Here is a 7,267-nt window from a genome sequence, read left to right on the forward strand (position 1 = left end):
CTCGAACCCGTGTTCCCTGCATTAGCAGGCAGATTCTCAACCACTGCGCCACCAGGGAAGCCCTAGTTTTAGTTTTTTAAGGAACCTCCATACCATTCTCCATAGTGGCTGTACCAATTTATATTCCCATCTAAAAAAATTGACTTTATTTTTTTGGAGCAATTTTAGGTTCACAGCAAAACTGAGCAGAAAGCAGAGAGTTTCCATATACTCCTGGCCCTCACACATGCACAGCCACTTCCACTAATGACATTCCCCACAGCTGGACTCCAGTGTTGTACAAATGGTATATAATAGCACATACACACCATTACAGTATCATGCAGAATAGTTTCATTTCCCTAAAAATCCTCTGTGCTTTGCCTATGCATTCTTTCCTCTCCAGCGGTATTTGTAATATGAAAATACATAGTTGTGTAACTACTACCATGAGCAATGTAGGCAGACCCTTGGTCCTAGAGCCTAGTTATACCTTAAATTCTAGTCTTTACTAGCTAAATTCCTGGACCCTTAGGCTTCTGCATATTTTTCAAGGCCTTTTGTTCTGCTTTGCTCAACATGTTGGTTCTTTTCTTAGATTAAGGGAAGGGAAGGGATATAGAAACAGAGGAGAAGCAGTCAAGAAACAATAGTGCAGGGTCCTGGTTCTTCCTGAAGGGATACACATAACAATACCTTTGAGCTCTTCTGAAGGAACTAAGGTCCCCACCCATTTGGAGGATGGTAACATCAGGCTGAGGGCAAGATTCCTAGAGCACTGCCCTGTTACCTCACCTCCAACCAATCAGAAGAAAGTCTGCATGTGGTGGAAGATATAGAAGACTCTGACCCTCCTCCCCGAATGATTAACTGCGATTCACTTCCCCTTTATCCCTCACGGTTCAGCAGAATCTTCGAAGTTTCTCTTGGACACGAGTCCACCTTTTCCCTAGGTTGCCGGTCTCCTGAATAAAGCAACGTTTCCTTTCCCACCAACACCTGTCTCTCAAGTATTGGCTTTTGAGTGGTGGGAAGCTGAACCTGAGTTAGGTAATATCAAGACCTGGGATATTTCCACTACCCCACAAAATTCTTTCATGTCTCTGTCTTAAGGCCCCACCCCCCTGCCCTTGCCCCAGCTACTGTCAGCCACTAATCTGATTTCTGTCCCTTTAGCTTTGTCTTTTTCATAATGTCATATCAATAGTAAAAGCACCTGTGTTTGAATTACCTACTTTCTACTTTATTAGAATCCAGGCATTGTAAAATTCCGTGTGAACTTATAGATTCTTTCTAGGAAAAAAGACAAAGGTTACAGGGTGGCCTTCTTTTGACCTTCTAGGACATTATTAACTGTTTTTTTGTTTCTTTTGTTTTTTTGCAGAGGGGGGAGAGTTACAATTTGATTAAGACATAGTTCCTATGCTCATCCACTTCAAGTGTACAACTCAGCGTCTTTCAATATATCTACAGAGTCGTGCAACCATCACCACAATCAAATTTTCAACTTATCCATCACGTCTCTGTAGAAAACCCTGTGACCTTTAGCTGTCACCTCCCCATTCTCTCTCCTCCCGCCTACTGGTAACCACAAATCTACTTTTTGTCCATATAGATTTGCCTATGCTGGACATTTCATATAAATGGACTCATACAATATGTGGCCTTTTGTGTCTCGCTTCTCTCACTGAGCGTCATGTTTTCAAGGTTCATCCACATTGTAGCGTGTGTCAGTACTTCACTCCTTTTTATGCCTGAATAATACCCCGTTGTATGGATGTAGCACATACTGTTTCTCCTTTCATCAATTAATGGACATTTGGGTTATTTCCACTTTTTGGCTCTTATGAATAATACTGCTACAGATATTCATGTATAAGCATTCATCACTTTTGTACCTATTAGAGAATTCATTTTAGGATTTCTTTGACTGACTGTATAAAGTATGTCCTTGAATTTGAACCTGCCTTACCATTTCACCTGTTCCTTCATGAATGAATGAATGGAACAAAATCTTCAATATGTGTTTATTTTATGTTAGTATGACCATCCTGGTTTTCACTTTTTGAAAATCATACTTCAACTCTCCACTGAAGGCCACACGTCGTCTCCTGTAGCCCTTTGCTACAACTAGAGCAAAACTGGGTTCTAGTAATTTCTTCTTCCCCTAGCCCTATGGACTCATACCATTCCTGGTGGGTTCCCTTAAAACTGTCCACACTGTTGAACAGGGTCTCTTTTCTGAACACCGTGAATGTGATATTTGTTTTCTGGCTGATCTGACTGATGCTGATACTGCAGGGAACATTATGGGATATGGTTCACACTGTATCCTCAGAAGATACATAGTAGTGCATAGCAGGTTTTCATTAAATATTCGTAGAATGAATAAATCAAAGGGCACAATAAAACACACAACTTGAAGGTTCTTGAAGGCTCCTTAACTATTCACTGCTATGAGTTGGCAGTATTGACTTTTATCTGAAGGTTAGAAAATCCTCTTACCCTTTGTGTTATGGAAAACTACTAACTGCAAGGACCACCCTTTCTCACATGACTTAGATAAGACCCACAGATGTCCCCTTTGTTTATCTGTAACAAGGCCAGACATGGACCCTTCAAGTTCCCATTCTTTGCCTCATAAGTGATTAGCTGAACTTCATGTCCCCACTGATCAATTGGAAAAAGCTGCTCTTAAACCAAATTTTGGTTAAGCTCCTTTCCTTCCTGCAGGTCCCTGAACTTTGGCCACAATCTCACCTGAGCCAGCAGACAGCATCTCCTGAGAACAGGAAGACCTCTGATCTGCCATCTCATTACACCATCTTTTCATCCCTTTTCCCTAATTCTAGAAAGCTCAGTTCCTTCTAGTATGCCTATAAAAGAAAATCTTTTGGAAAAACTCTTGAGACGCTTGAAGACTTTATAGTCAAGGTGTTCTTCACTGCACTAGGTCCCCCTGCCCTATTTCAATATCTTCCCCTTTTCCCTTGAAGAATCCTTCTGAATAACGTCTCTCCTTACTAAGTCTGGATTTGTTTTTTATTTGACAGAGTAATGGTCTGTGTGCTTAGCCAGACATATATGGTGTAGGGGAGGAAAAATTCTCTACCTTCTTTGGGGTATTATTTCTAGCAGTTTTAATTACATATATTAATTAAAAATCTTAACTCTTAGAAACCTTAATTTCTAGTGAAAACTAGGAAGAAAGCAATTATGAACTGTCTGTTATATACCAACCATTCTGTAGATTAACAAATTTATGAATATACTATTTCATATTTCTAGAAGCATATGCTTCCTCAGAGTACAGTTTTTCAATGTGGCACAAGACGTGTTTCCTAAAAGACCTCCAAAATCTTTAGTTCAAATGGGAAGCCCAAAGCAGGTAAACTTAAATTTAGCAATTAATTTTTAGTACATTACCATATTTGTTTTTTAAAACTTTAATTTATCTTTATTTAATTTAATTTTAGTTTTTGGCTGCACCACATGGCTTGTGGGATCTTAGTTCCCTAACCAGGGATTGAACCCAGGCCCTTGGCAGTGGAAGTGAGGAGTCCTAACCACTGGACTGCCAGGGAATTCCCACATTATCTCATTTGGAAATGATCTGGATAGTCAATGAATAACCATCATTTAACTTAACTTAGTAGAACTTTAAAGTTACCAAAAAGATTTTGGAAACTATTTTAAATTAGACCTATTTTATAAAACATCATTCTTGTTGAAAAATTTATTTATAAATTTCATGTCACATTTATTCAGTTTGCTCATTCTTAACAGCTATGTTTACATTACTCAGGAAAATTTCATAAAACATTAGACAAAGTTAGCCATCATTCTATTTTTCTTGCTGACAAATTTAGTAATATATATATATATATATATATATATATATATTAGGCAAACATCCAATACGATAGTGCTGGGAATCTCCTAGAGCCTTCTAAAAGTCTGTTTGCACATGAGGAGAGAATGTGCAAGTTTTCTGTCTGTTTTCAGCATGTATTTGAGCCTGACAGTCCACATGGCATTTCAATCTAAAGAAAGCACGGGCATGTCTGAACTTGCCTACTTTCGGGGGCCCAACCTCTCTGGGTCTATTTGCATAACGACAATGAACAGTCCTTACAATACAGAGTTCATTGTAAGGGAGGAAAGAGCGATGCGACTGTAATATCATCCTGTGATAAGGGGAGAGAAGAGGAGAGTCTGCCCCAGATATGCCAGCATGGATTTTTGCTTTCTCTGGGTCATGTGTGACCCCCATGGGAACGGACGGAATATGAGGAAGAATTCATAGATCAGTTTTTCGAAGACCGAACAACCCTGCTAACCTCTCTTAGAATGCCATGTTGTGGGAAATCCCAACTTCCAGTAGTTTTAAGTCTCACAGATTTTAACTCCTCCAGGGCTGTGCCTCTGGACATTTATGGGTTCACCAAGAAAGTGACCCTGTTCATAGGTGCATCCCATACAAGTTCACAGAGATGCAGAGCGTGGAGACTGTCTGGGGTCTTGCATCATACTGAGGGATGTGGTTACCCCAACTGGGGAAATTTGAGCTATTTTTCTTCAAATGATTTCATTTGGTTGCTAGGGCTGGAGAGGTTTACAGGAAATGCAGTTTATATACCTATGCCAGCATGGTCTTTGAGTCATGTATATGGTGAATTTTAAAGACATATATGTTTTCTTCCTCAGCTTAACAAACTTTCAGGCTTTTGTCATCATCAAAAGAACATGCAGAGAATGTTAAAATCATGAAACACAGAGTCAGATAATTTGGGTTCAAATCCTGACACTGTCAGTTACTAGCTGGTGACTGTGGACAAGTCTTTAAACCTCTCTGAACCTGTTTCCTTGTCTGTAAGATGGGAAAATAAAGGCATCAGAATAACTAAGTTGTTGTAAGCAGTGGGGTATGCGCCATGGAGCCAGACTGCCTGAGTTTGAATCCCAGCTCTGCCTCTTCCTAGCTGTGTGATTTCTGGCAAGTTACTTAACTTCTCTGTGCCACAGTTTGTTATCTGCAAAATGGCAGTGACAATACAAGTACATACATCACTGGATTGTTGTAAGTGTTAAAGACGGTAATGTACGTAAAATGTTAAACACTAGCATAATGCTGTATAAGTTTTGCTGTTATTATCATAAGGCATGTAACATTTTTCCACAGTAGTACTTCAGTAAATGTTTGAGCCAGGCTAAGGTGTGGGCTGAAAGGGCAAGGGCTGAGAGAGAAAAGGGAACTGGGACAGGAGGGTAATGACATCATTTCAGGAGGAAGTGGGCCAGAGGAGTCATTCACAGGACAACTTTCAGAAGTTATGGAGTTTCATGAGAATTTCAGGCTGGGGACCATTTCCCTCAAGGTCCTAAGTTCTAAATCTCTCTGAAGAGAGCTATTCTGCCCATTGCTTCTTTTTTTTTTTTTTTCTTAAAAAAAAAAAAAAGGTTTATTCTTTTTATCTTTATGGGGAATTAATAGCTGACAACAACATCTAATCAATACTACCTCTAATGGTTAATTTTTAAAAAATATTTATTTAATTGGCTGCACCAGGTCTTAGTTGTGGTATGCAGGATCTTCGTTACCCTGTGTGGGATCTTTAGTTGCAGCATGTGGGCTCTAGTTCCCTGACCAGGGATTGAACCTGGGCCTCCTGCAGTGGGAGTGCGGAGTCTTTGCCACTGGACCAGCAAGGAAGTCTCTATCAAGGGCACATTTTAGTTAAGAAGTTCTCCTTAGCTTTGTAATTTTAACTGGATTTTGGTTGAACCTTAAGAAACGTTAACCATACATGTGTCATAACTGTTCTGCTACAAAATTTATGTCACATTTCCCACGTTCCTCTTGCCTTGATTAAAATTACTGAAGGTCTTCCTTTATCATCAAAGCTCAAAGGGATGTATGCCATGGCATATGGTAAGTACATCTGAAAACTGTTTATCATCACTTACTAAGACACAGTATTCCAGTTCAAGTTGATAGACAAAACATAAACTAGATTTAAAGTGCTGTATTAAAAAACAAAAACACCCTTTGTGTGTTGGGGTAATTAACACGTAGAGACCTAAGCATGTAGCCTTATTCAGAGAATGACAGCTGCTCAAATTTATGCTTAAGGCATTTTTATCCATACCTAACCAGAGGTTTCAGAGACGATAACACCAGTCAGCTATTCCGAATTCTTTCATGCTAATTAGGAACATCTTCTCAATAGTACCCTTAAAGTCACATCTCATTTATCTTCCTTCTTAAGAACTGCATAGGCTTATTTTAAATAGTTTAAACACCTGTAATAAACGACAGTCGGCTAAAAGTAGAGGTACTCTGGTTAATGCTCAAAATGATGTGGCCAGAGGAAAAGCCAGCATTATTAAATATGAATGCAAGCCTTACCAACACAAATTGAACCTTTTTTTTTCAATAAAAAAGCTAGTCCAAAAAAGGTCTCATTCTATAAAGATTTCTTGTTTCCAAATCACAGTGAAAGGAACTTGAGTAATTTACCAAGTTTGTTTTCTACCATGTGTCTTAAAGATACCTCACTAAAAACTGGTACCTGATACAACAGAATGACATATGCAGAATGTAATATTGTAGTAACAGGACTGAGGTTGATTGTTACAGACATATTTCCACTCTGATTATTAAATGGTTACATCCTAATTATTTATATAGTTGTCGTTGGTTTTTTGTTTTTTGTTTTTTTTTTCCTGGCCGCGCCGCTCGGCATGCGGAATCTTAGTTCCCTGACCAGGGATCGAACCCGTGCCCCCTGCGGTGGGAGCATGGAGTCTTAACCGCTGGACCTCCAGGGAAGTCCCCCTAATTATTTATATAGAACATTGGTCCAATAACAAAAACAGAGAACAGCAGCTACAACTTTATCTCATTCAATGTTCAGAGATAAAAGGGTTAACCGTTCTTTCCATTATTTTCTGCAGATAACTCCTCTTTTTTTTCTTATTTAAATCTGATGGCAACTGAATTCTGGCATTCTTCCAAGCTACTGTACGAAGAGGATGCTGAAGGCCATCACGATACAGCATACTGCAACATAAGGCTTCTTCCGTTCACCAATTCTGGCACACTTCCAAAATATACCCAACAACCCAGCTTTATTTCTGTCCAGGAGACTGGGTGCCAAGGATCAGATATAAGCACAGGTACATATAAGCAGCAAGATTACAGTCAACAGACTCTGAAAATTGAAGATGTAAGACATAGTGAGGCCGGCGAAGTCTCACCCACATCCTTCCATTGCTTCTTTTTTTT

At 39.3% G+C, this 7,267-nt stretch overlaps 1 pseudogene across 1 annotated transcript; it reads right to left on the reverse strand.

Annotated features, from left to right (window-relative positions):
• Positions 1-6,420: 6,420 nt before the first annotated feature.
• Positions 6,421-7,267, reverse strand: LOC309658442 (protein kish-A pseudogene; annotated as a pseudogene). Its single transcript has one exon. The product of its transcript is annotated as a protein kish-A pseudogene (transcript).

Source organism: Balaenoptera physalus (assembly GCF_965194825.1).
Source record: "Balaenoptera physalus genome assembly, chromosome: 3".
Taxonomy (NCBI): domain Eukaryota; kingdom Metazoa; phylum Chordata; class Mammalia; order Artiodactyla; family Balaenopteridae; genus Balaenoptera; species Balaenoptera physalus.